Source organism: Hordeum vulgare, chromosome 4H, assembly GCF_904849725.1.
Source record: "Hordeum vulgare subsp. vulgare chromosome 4H, MorexV3_pseudomolecules_assembly, whole genome shotgun sequence".
Taxonomy (NCBI): Eukaryota; Viridiplantae; Streptophyta; class Magnoliopsida; order Poales; family Poaceae; genus Hordeum; species Hordeum vulgare.
In genome coordinates this window covers 458,859,833-458,872,446 of record NC_058521.1, presented here as the reverse complement: position 1 = coordinate 458,872,446, position 12,614 = coordinate 458,859,833, and positions in this window count along the sequence as shown.

The window sequence follows — 12,614 nt, the reverse complement described above, 5'->3', positions numbered from 1 at the left end:
TTTGAGCTAGATACTTTTGCTCTATGCGTTTCACTTATTTTTTTAGAGCACAGCGGTGCGTGGCTTGGTAGTTTATCTATGCTTTGAAAGTAGTCTCAAAAGGGGTAGTTATCCAAAGGGATACGAAAACTTCCACCTTCATGTGCATTGAATAGTTAGAGAAGTTTGATTCATCTCAATTAGTTTTGAGTTGTGGTTATGGTAATATTGAAGTCATGCTAGTAAGGTGTTGTGGATCTAGAAATACTTGTGTTTAAGTTAGTGATTCCCGTAGCATGCACGTATGGTGAACCGCTATGTGATGAAATGTGAGCATGTTTAGTCTATTGATTTTCATCCTTTGCGTGGTGGTCGGGATCACGCGATGGTTTGTACCTACCAACCCTTTCCCTAGGAGTATGCGTTGAATGCTTTGTTTTGATTACTAATAAAACATTTGCAACAAGTATATGAGTTCTTCATGACTAATGTTCAGTCCATGGTTTAGATGCACTTTCACCTGCCATCATCACTATCTTCTTAGTGCCGTGCAACTTTCGCCGGTGCACAAAACCCACCATTAGCCTCCCTCAAAACAGCCACCGTACCTACCTACTATGGCTTTTTCAAAGTCATTCCGAGATATATCGCCATGCAACTACCACCATGACATGTGCCACCACGTCTACATTGCCATTGCATGATCGTAAGATAGCTAGCATGATGTTTCCATTAATGTCTATGCCATGCTAGATCATTGCCACGGTACACTACCGAAGGCATTCCATATAGAGTCATGGTTGCTCTAAGTTTTGAGTTGAAAGTGTGATGATCATCATTAATGGAGCATTGTCCCATGTGAGGAAATAAAAGAGGCCAAAGAAGCCCACCAAAAAAAAGAGAGGCCAAAGAGCCCACCAAAAAAATAATTAAAAAATGAGAGAAAAAGAGAGAAGGAACAATGCTACCACTTTTCCACACTTGTGCATATTAAGCACCATGATCTTCATGATTGAGAGTCTCTCGTTTTGTCACCACCATATAAGTAGTGGGAAATCTTCATTATATAACATGGCTTGTATATTCCAATGATAGGCTTCCTCAAAATTGCCTTAAGTCTTCGTGAGCAAGCAAGTTGGATGCACACCCACTAGTTTTCTTTAAGAGCTTTCACTTAGTCTTAGCTCTAGTGCATCATTTGTATGGCAATCCCTACTCATTCACATTGATATCTATTGATGAGCATCTCCACAGCTCATTGATATGCCTAGTTAATGTGACTATCTTCTCCTTTTTTGTCTTGCAACATCCACCACACTCCACACCATCTATAGTGCTATAACCATGGCTCACACTCATGTATTGCGTGAGAGTTGAAAAGGTTTGAGAAAGTAAAGGTATGAAACAATTACTTGGCCAATACCGGGGTTGTGCATCATTTAAATTTGTTGTGCAATGATGATAGAGCATGGCCAGACTATATGCTTTTGTAGGGATAACTTTCTTTTGGCCTTGTTATTTTGAAAGTTCATGATTACCTTGCTAGTTTGCTTGAATTATTATTGTTTTCACGTCAATAGCAAACTATTGTTTTGAATCTAATGAATCTGAACATTCACGTCACATAAGAGGAATTACAAAGGACATATATGCTAGGTAGCATGAAAGCATAAAAAATTCATTCTTTATCACTTCCCTACTCGAGGACGAGCAGGAGTTAAGCTTGGGGATGCTTGATACATCTCAAACGTATCTATAATTTTTGATGGTTTCACGCTGTTATCTTGTCATCTTTGGATGTTTTATGTACCTTTAATATCTTTTTTGGGACTAACATATTAATTCAGTGCCAAGTGAGAGTTCCTGTTTTTTCTGTGTTTTTGGCTCTTTTCAGATCTGATTTTGCAATGGAGTTCAAACGGAATAAAATCCCCAAAATGATTTTTTCCTGAACGGAAGAAGATCAGGGGGCCTGTGGGCCAAGCCAGGAGGGCTCCTGGGAGCCCACAAGCCCCCACTCCGCCACCAGGGGAGGCGGAGGTGTTAGGGCTTGTGGCCTCCCTAAGCGCCCCCTGACCTAGATCTTTGGCCTATATATTCCCTAAAATAGAGGAAAAAATCAGGGGAGCCTCGAAAATACTTTTTCGCCGCCGCAAGCTTCCGTTTCTGCGAGATCTCATCTAGAGACCCTTCCCGGCGCCCTGCCGGAGGGGACTTTGGAGTTGGAGGGCTTCTTCATCATCATCATCGCCCCTCCAATGACTCGTGAGTAGTTCGCTTTAGACCTACGGGTCCATAGTTAGTAGCTAGATGGCTTCTTCTCTCTCTTGGATCTTCAATACAAAGTTCTCCATGATCTTCATGGAGATCTATCCGATGTAATCTTCTTTGGCGGTGTGTTTGTCGAGATCTGATGAATTGTGGATTTGTGATCAGATTATCTATGATATATATTTGAGTCTTTGCTGATTTCTTATATGCATGATTTGATATCCTTGTAAGTCTCTCCGAGTCTTGGGTTTTGTTTGGTAGATCTATGATTCTTCCAATGGGAGGAGTGCTTGGTTTTGGGTTCTACCATGTGGCGACCTTTCCCAGTGACAGTAGGTGCAGCAAGGCACACATTAAGTAGTTGCCATCAAGGGTAACAAGATGGGCTCTGTCGTTGATATGAGATTGTCCATCTACATCATGTCATCTTGCTTAAGGCGTTACTCTGTTCTTTTGGACTTAATACACTAGATGCATGTTGGATAGTGGTCGACATGTGGAGTAATAGTAGTAGATGCAGAAAGTATCGGTCTACTTGTTTTGGACGTGATGCCTATAGATATAATCGTTGTCGTAGATATCGTCACGACTTTGCGCGGTTCAATCAATTGCTCGATAGTAATTTATTCACCCACCGTCTACTTGCTTTCATGAGAGAAGCCACTAGTAAACACTACGGCCCCCGGGTCTATTCACATCCATCGTTTACACCTCCGCTTTTACTTTGCTTTGTTACTTTGTTGCTTTCAGTTCTCACTTGGCGAACAATCTATAAGGGATTGACAACACCTTCATAGCATTGGGAGCAAGCTTTTGTGTTTGTGCAGGATCTTGTGATACTCCTCCACTGGATTGATACCTTGGTTCTCAAACTGAGGGAAATACTTACCACGGCTGTGCTACATCACCCTTTCCGCTTCGAGGGAACACCAACGCAAGGCTCCAAGGCCACGGGGGAAATCCTTTGCATATTTTCCTAGGAAGTCCCTTAAGGCGTAGCCGCAGCAGAAGGATTCCTGGTGCCGTTGACACGACTATTCTTGGCACCGTTGCAAGGGAAGCATAGGTGACATCAGTGGGACATTGTAAGCTAATTGCTAATTGTTGAGAAACTGGGAGTGGTAGCAGCATTCTTCTGGCACCGTTGCCGGAGAAGGTTTGTTGTCACAGAGTCATGTTCCAGGCGGTGTCAACTGTGAAACGATTCCACATTGTATTAAGTGAGCACCAAACTCAAAACTCAGATATTCACCTCCTCGATGAGATCATAGGAACTTGATCATCTTGTTACGATGATTTTTAACTTCACTCTAAAATTGCTTGAACTTTTCAAACATTTCAGACTTGTGCTTCATCAAGTAGATATATCCATACCTACTCAAATCATCAGTGAAGGTGAGAAAATAATGATATCCGCCGCGCGCCTCCACACTCATTGGACCGCACACATCAGTATGTATGATCTCCAACAAATCACTTGCACGCTCCATTGTTCCGGAGAACGGAGTCTTAGTCATCTTGCCCATGAGGCATGGTTCGCACGAGTCAAGTGATTCGAAATCAAGTGACTCCAAAAGCCCATTAGTATGGAGTTTCTTCATGTGCTTTACACCAATATGACCTAAGCGGCACTGCCACAAAAAGGTGGCGCTATCATTGTTCACTCTACATCTTTTGGTGTCGATGTTATGTATATGTGTGTCATCACAATCAAGATTCACTATGAACAGACCCCTCACATTAGGTGCATGACCATAAAAGATATTTCTCATAAAAATAGAACAACCATTATTCTCTGGCTTAAATGAGTAACCGTCTCGCAATAAACAAGATCCAGATATAATGTTCATGCTTAACACATGCACTAAATAACAATTATTTAAGTTCATAACTAATCCCGATGGTAACGGAAGTGAGACTATGCCGACGGTGATTGCATCAACCTTGGAACCACATCCCATGTGCATCGTCACTTCATCCTTCGCGAGCATTCGTTTATTCTGCAGTCCCTGCTTTGAGTTGCAAATATGAGAAATAGAACCCGTATCAAATACCCATGCACTACTACGAGAGTTGGTTAGGTTCACATAAATAACATGTATATCACATATACCTGGTTTGGCATTGGCCGCCTTCTTATCAGCGAAATACTTGGGGCAGTTGCGGTTCTAGTGACCCATCCCCTTGCAATAATAGCAGTCTGTTTCCGGCTTAGGTCCAGCCTTGGGTTTCTTCGTCGGATTGGCAACAGTTTTGCCGCTCTTATTGGAGTTACCCTTCTTGCCTTTGTCGTTTCTTTTGAAACCAGTGGTCTTATTGACCATCAACACTTGATGCTATTTCCGGAGTTCCGAGTCTGCGATTTCAGCATCGCGAATAACTCGTCGGGTGACTTGTTCATCCCTTGCATGTTATAGTTCAACACAAAGCTCATGTATCTAGGTGGCAGTGATTTAATAATTCTGTCAGTGATAGGTTGTTGCGGTAGTTGAATCCCCAACTCAGCTAGACGGTTTGAGTACCCAGACATTTTGAGCACATGTTCACTGACAAACGAATTCTCCTCCATTTTGCAAGCATAGAATTTATCGAAGGTCTCATACCTCTCGATCCGGGCGTTCTTTTGAAAGACAAACTTCAACTCCTAGAACATCTCATATGCTCCATGACGTTCAAAGCATCGTTGAATCCCGGTTCCAAGCCATACAAGACTACACATTGAACTACTGAGTAGTCCTCCTTACGTGATTGCCAAATGTTCAAAACATCTTGGTCAGATGTAGCGGGTGGTTCATCTCCTAGCGCAGCATCAAGGGCATAATTCCTTTTCCCAGCTTGTAGGATGAGCCTAAGATTACGAGCACAGTGTACAAAGTTCCTACCATCATCTTTCAGCTTAGCTTTCTCTGGGAACATATTGAAATTCAGGGTCGCTACTGCATGAGCCATTGATCTACAACATAAAATATTACAAAGTGGACTTAGACTATGTTCAAGACAATTAGAGTTTAACTAATCAAATTACTAATGAACTCCCACTCAAATAGACATCCCTCTAGTTACTTGAGTGTGGCATGATCCAAATTCACTAACTCAAATCCGATCATCACGTGAGTTGAGTGTGGTTTCAGTGATAAACATCTCTATGCTAATCATATAAACTATACGATTCATGCTCGACCTTTTGGTCTGTCGTGTTTCGAAGCCATGTCTGCACATGCTAGGATCGTCAAGTTTAACCCGAGTGTTCCGCGTGTGCAACTTTTTTGCACCCGTTGTATGTGAACGTTGAGTCTATCACACCCGATCATCTCGTGGTGTCTCGAAACAACGAACTCTTGCAACGATGCACAGTCGGGGAGAACACAATTTTATCTTGAGATTTTAGTAAGGGATCACCTTATAATGCTACCGTCGTTCTAAACAAGATAAGGTGCATAAAAGGATTAACATCACATGCAATTCATAACTGACATGATATGGCCATGATCTTGTGCTTCTTGATCTCCATCACCAAAGCACCGGCATGATCTTCATCGTAACCGGCGCCACACCATGATATCCATCATCATGATCTCCATCATCATGCCGCCATCGAGGTTGTCATGCTATCTATGCTGTTACTACTAAAGCTACAACCTAGCAATATAGTAAACGCATCTGCAAACACAAACGTTAGTTTAAAGACAACCCTATGGCTCCTACCGGTTGCCGTAGCATCGAGGTGCAAGTCGATTGTAGCGACCCGACTCAAGACGAGTCAAGCCTCTGGTGTTTCCGTACCATCCCAAGATCATGCTGGTACACACTCATTACATAATGTATATATTCAAGATTTCAATCACACAGCTTTATTAATCGAAATCTCATAAAGAGTACTTTATTACAATAAAGGATTACAATAAAGTGGCTGAAGGCCATCTCATGAGATATCTAACAAAGACTAGCGGAAGCATCAGGTAGACGAGTCCATCCGACTCCAAGGGCATGTCGCTGAGCGTAGATCGTAGCCTCACTCCTGGTCGAAAAAGTACTCTACAACATGATACGTTGCAGCCGTGTAGGTCAGCATATTGAATATGCCGGCAAGTCATCAAAGAGAGGAGTAAAATAATAATCAACTATCTCTACATGCATATTTGGCCTGTGGGGCTAAGTTTTGCATAAAGCCAGTTTTATCCTACAACAAGAGGGGTTGGAAGCAAAATATTACTACATTGTTTGTTGTTAACGAGATGGTTCCGCCAACCAATTCTCGTACCCGAATAGTTGTTAACACCCACATCATTATTAAGTTGTGTCGAGAGTTCAGGGGAATTTCAATGCCTTCGGCTCAAGTTGTCCATGACCTTGGACACGGCTAATCGATTAGGTTTGAGTACTCTGCAGAGTTTTGCACACGTTCCCCACAAGATTTGATCGCCTCCGTGTATGTCCTCGCACTTCAGGGTGTTTGAAGACCGGATGATCAAAACATGGTCTTTCAACGGGTCCCTCTAAATCCCTGTCGGTGCCCATCCATTCCTACCGTTCTTCTACATCTGCTAGCACCACCTGTCTAGAGTCGCCGCGTTGTCCAACCAAGCCAGAGCCCATAATGACCTGTGGCTGTGCAGGTAAGCCTTGAGTCTTGAAGTCTCCGTCCGTCTCTTCGAGCCTGGGTGAAGCTTTCCGCAGGATGTCATGGCCTCTCCAGCATCCCGGGCATCCACTGGGTTCTCCAGGGAGCCGATCAACCATCCTTCACCCAGAGTTGCATTGCATCCGAGGTCTTGAAAATCTTTTCTTAACCGGTCTTGATTATTTAATCAACCTCGCATCACTCGTGTTATGCACTCAACCGAAAACCCGTCTACTCAAGCATAGCATTAAGAAATAGTCGTCCCGGGGCCAAGTATCGGGGTTGTTGTGTGCCTACCACATGATACTACAACTTATACTAAAGTTTCTAAGTACCTAGGCAGCATGCAATTGGGCAAAGAAAGGTGAACTACCATGCATCGAAAACATAGGAAAATAACATGATCAAAATGACTTGCCTTGATGATAGTTGTCTTGCTCGAGCGCTTCTAAGTAACACGCTTCGCACTCCGGATGATCTACCGATACAAACACAAAACACACCATAAGCACTTCAATCAAGCAACAAGTAAAAATAACATCACAAGTAAGGATTTGCTAAAGCATAAGTAAAAGAATTCAACACGCGTCACTATGGCAGAAACTTGTTTCTGTTGAAAACACCAGTAAAAATACTTTAAATTTTTTGAAACTTCTACCACAGTAAGATTTAATCACTAGGAAGAAGTAGCAAAGAGAATCAACTCAAAATCATTTTTTAAACTCCTGGAATAGGCAAAACAAGGTTTAAGCTAAATCTGATCTAACTTAGATTTGAAAATTTCAAATATAGACAAATTATATGTTTTTAAAAACTACAGAAAAATGGGAGTCTACTGGAACAAGAATCAATATCATTGGAGTTCGGGATCAAAAGTTATCGCCAAAACAAAACAGAAACTTTTCTGTTTTTGCAATTAGACAGAAAAAAATGAAGCTAACTAGTAACTAACAGGGGGTACACGTGGCGCGCTACGATAGGATGCGGAGTTGTTTGTTGCAACGTTATAAACAAACGGCCGAAGGCTAACAAAACTTGCTGGCTATATGAATAAGTGAAATAAAACCGACGGTTTTCCAGTCTAAACCGAAAGGGTATTCTAAGAACTAATCTGCACCATCGAATAAGGATCTAAGGGCTACTAAAAGAAAAAAGAAAAACAACAGAGAGAAGGGAGTCTCACCGGCAGTGGCAGGCTACTCCGGCGAGGGTGGCATCGCCGGCGAGGGTAGAGGCTCCGGGGGGGTGGAGAGACGGGGAGGTGGCGGCGGCGGTCCTCCGCCGAGGGGGCGTCGGGCGGAGCGGGGAGTGGCGCCGGGTGCTGCTCCCAGGGGGGCGGCCGAAGTGGAGGAGCTCGGCTCCGGTGGCTGCTACAGGGGGGCTCGGGGCGGCGGCTCGACGAGGACGGGGTGGGAACGGGGTGCGGCGGGGCTAGGGAGTATATATAGGCCGGAGAGGGGTCGGGGAAGGAAGGGGTACAGGGGATCGGGCGGATCCCGAGTTCGTGGGAACTTCGGCTCGGGCTCGGGCAGTGATTTTGGAAGGAGAAAGAAGATGACCGCGGGAAGGGAACGGGTCGGCCAGTGGGGCCCGCCGGGCAGTGAGTGGAGGCGGGGAAGGAAGGGGCGGGCGACCGGCCATTAAGGGATTCGATTCCCTGGGCTGTGGGGGTGGTGGCCCACAACTATTAAACGCTCGAGGCGGTTGCCAAAAAAGAAACAAGACTTCCTATTTTATAACTTTTCCGAAACAGAAAAACAAAAGCGAATAAAGAGGAAGTAAATCAAATATTAATATAGGGTATTATATACCAAAAAAATCAGAAAAATATCCTCTACCCGAATAACATTTTTCCAAAGTAAAAATAAAAACTTAAAAAAAATGTTTTTTTTTCAGAAATTCCCTAGATTGCTTTATTTTCTTTTTGTAAATATTTTTGCAAATAAACTTTGTATTTCTTGGCTCCAATATTTCAAAAATTGCCCGCACTTTGGAGGGTCATTTTCCTCCTCTCTCTCTCTCTTGCGTGCAAGAGAGTATTTCTCCGGGCATTTCTCGTGCGAGGAAAAATGGAAATGCAAATCAAAAGACGAAAGGATTCAAGTGCTAAATTTATTTCAATCAATATGCATAGATGCTTAGCTACAATGTAAAACATTCCCAATTAGGAAAATTGGGATGTTACATCGATATTAACTATTACAACATGATCATCTCATACATCCAATTTATCACATCATGTCTTTGGCCATATCACATCACAAGCATACCCTGCAAAAACAAGTTAGACGTCCTCTAATTTGTTGTTGCAAGTTTTACGTGGCTGCTATGGGTATCTAGTATGATTGCATCTTACTTACGCAAAAACCACAACGGAGATGTGCAAATTGCTATTTAACCTCTCTCCAAGGACCGCCTCGGTGAAATCCAATTCAACTAAAGTTGAAGAAACCGACACCCGCCAGTCATCTTTATGCAACGAGTTGCATGTTAGTCCATGAAAACGGTCTCTCGTAAGCGTACGAGTAATGTTGGTCCGGGCCGCTTCAATCCAACAATACAGCCGAATCGATAAAAGACTAAGGAGGGCAGCAAATCGAACAGCAACGCCCACAAAAACTTTTGTGTTCTACTCGAGATTACATCTACGCATGAACCTAGCTCATGATGGCACTTTTGGGGAACGTTGCATGGGAAACAAAATTTTTCCTAGGTACACGAAGACCTATCATGGTGATGTTCATCTACGAGAGGGAGATTGGATACACATACCCTTGTAGATCGCTAAGCGGGAAGCGTTAAGAAATGCGGTTGACGTAGTGGTACAGCTTCGTGATTCAAATCACCGTCGTCCCACGATCAGTTCCGATCTAGCGCCGAACGGACGGCACCTCCGCGTCCAGCACACGTACAACTCGATGACGATCTCCGCCTTCTTGATCCATCAAGAGAGACGGGGAATTAGATGGGTTCTCCGGCAGCGTGACGGCCTGCCGGTGATGGTGATGATCTATTCCTGCAGGGCTCCGCCTGAGCTCCGCAGAAAACTGATCTAGAGGAAGAACTACGAAGTAGAGGTTTGAGTTGCACGTGGTGTAGTTGTTTCTCAAATACCCTAAAACCTCTAGTATACATAGGAGGAGGGGAGGGGCTATCCTTGGGTCTCAAGAGAGCCCCAAGGGCGCCGTCCAAAAGGACGAGGAGGACTCCAACTCCAATTCGGTTTGGGGAAGGAGGAGTCCTCCTCTTCCTTCCCACCTCCCTTTTTTTCTTTGGTTTTCTTTTCCTAGCACCATAGCCCACTTGGGCTGGCCTCACCAGCCCACTAAGGGCTGGTGCGCCACCCTTGGACTATTGTGCTCACTCCCGGGTGGGTGGGTCCCCCCTGTGAAAACCCGGAACCCATTCGTCACTCCCGGTACACTGCCAGTAATGCCCGAAATATTTCATGAGACCAAATTAAACCATCCTATATATCAATCTTCGTTTCCAGACCATTCAAGAAACCCTTGTGACGTCCGTGATCTCATCCGGGACTCTGAACAACCTTCGGTCACCAACACCTATAACTCAACTATACCGAAACATCACCGAACCTTAAGTGTGCAGACCCTGCGGGTTCGAGAACTATGCAGACATGACCTGAGACACTCCCCGGCCAATATCCAATAGCGGGATCTGGATGTACATATTGGATCCTACATATTCTACGAAGATCTTATCAATTGAACCTCTGTGCCAAGGATTCATATAATCGTGTATAACATTCCCTTTGTCCTTCGGTATGTTACTTGTCCGAGATTTGATCATCAGTATCCCTATACCTATTTCAATCTCGTTACCGGCAAGCTCTTTACTCGTTCCGTAATACAAGATCCCGTGACTAACACTTGAGTCACATTGCTTGCAAGGCTTATATGTGATGTTGTATTACCGAGTGGGCCCCGAGCTACCTCTCCGTCACACGGAGTGACAAATCCCTGTCTTGATCCATGCTAACTCAAGGGACATCTTCAGAAATACCTGTAGAGCATCTTTATAGTAACCCAGTAACGCTGTGACGTTTGATACACACAAGGTATTCCTCCGATGTCAGTGAATGGTAATAGAAATGAATACTTGACACGGAGAAAAGAATAGCAACAAAATGACACGATCACATTCTACGTTCATAGTTTGGCTCTTGTCCATCACATCATTCTCCTAATGATGTGATCTAGTTATCAAGTGACAACACTTGCATATGGTCAGAAAACCTTAACCATCCTTGATCAACTAGCTAGTCAACTAGAGGCTTACTAGGGACATTGTTTTGTCTATATATCCACACATGTATCTATGCTTTCATTCAATACAATTATAGCATGGATAATAAACAATTATCTTGAAACAGGAAATATAATAATAACTATTTCATCATTGCCTCTAGGGCATATTTCCAACAGTTAGCATTGTTGAGAGATTCCACTAGCTAAACTACGGACCCTAGGCCTCATTACCAAGCATTTATACAACATTTTGCTCACTGTTTTACACTTGCTACCTTGCTATTTTTTATATTTTCATATTACAAAAAAACTATATCTAATACCATTACTACACTTGTATCACCATCTCTTCGCCGAACTAGTGCACCTATACAAATTACTATTGTATTTGGTGTGTTGGGGACACAAGAGACTTTTTATTACTTGGTTGCAGGGTTGTTTGAGAGAGACCGTCTTCATCCTACGCCTCCCATGGATTGATAAACCTTAGGTCATCCTCTTGAGGGAAATTTTCTACTGTCCTACAAAACTCTGCGCTTGGAGGCCCAACACGAGTATACAAGAACAAGTTGTGTAGTAGACATCAAGCTCTTTTGTGGCGCCGTTGCCGGGGAGGTGAGCGCTTGAAGGTATATCTTTAGGTCTTGCAATTGAATCTTTTAGTTTCTTGTTTTACCACTAGTTTGATTTATAAAAACAAAATTACAAAAAAATGGAACTGAGACGGCCTCATATTGTCCATCATGTCTTTCTTATAAATGATGGAAAGGAAAATAGTGCTCAATTGCTAGAGGAAGAATGTATGAAAATGTGCAATGTGAATTCCTTGAATGATGAGCATGATAGTAATATTTTTAGTATGAATTCTCTGAATATCCGTGATGCCAATGATATGCAAAGCCACAAGGTTGCGGATGCTATGTTTGATGAAGATGATATCCGTGCTGAGCAAATTTAATATGATGGAAGCATGCCTCCTATTTATGATGATTATATTGATGAAAGTGGGTTTGGAAGAGTGTCAACTCTAGGTACTAGTGATCCCACTATTTTGGAGGGTGTTCAATTTTGTCATAATGACAAAAGGGGAACTGGAGAGGTCATGACTTTATTTAGTGATGATTCCACTATTTCGGAAGAGGTTCTAATTGATTATGACAACAAAGTTGCTATCTATGATGATTATGATGATGAAATGTATGCTATAAAGAATAATTATAAACATGAAACCTGTCATCATGATTTTAATTTTCATTTGGACTATATGAATCAAGTATCTCATCATAGATATTTTGTTGAGTTTGCTCGCACTACTATGAATGATAAGAATTTCGCTTGTGTGGGTAGTAATAAAAATTATATGCTTATGCATCGTGAAAATAATGTTGTATGTGATACTTATATTGTTGAATTCCTTCATGATTCTACTGGAAATTATTATGAGGGGGGACATATGCTTGTAGGAATTGCAATAA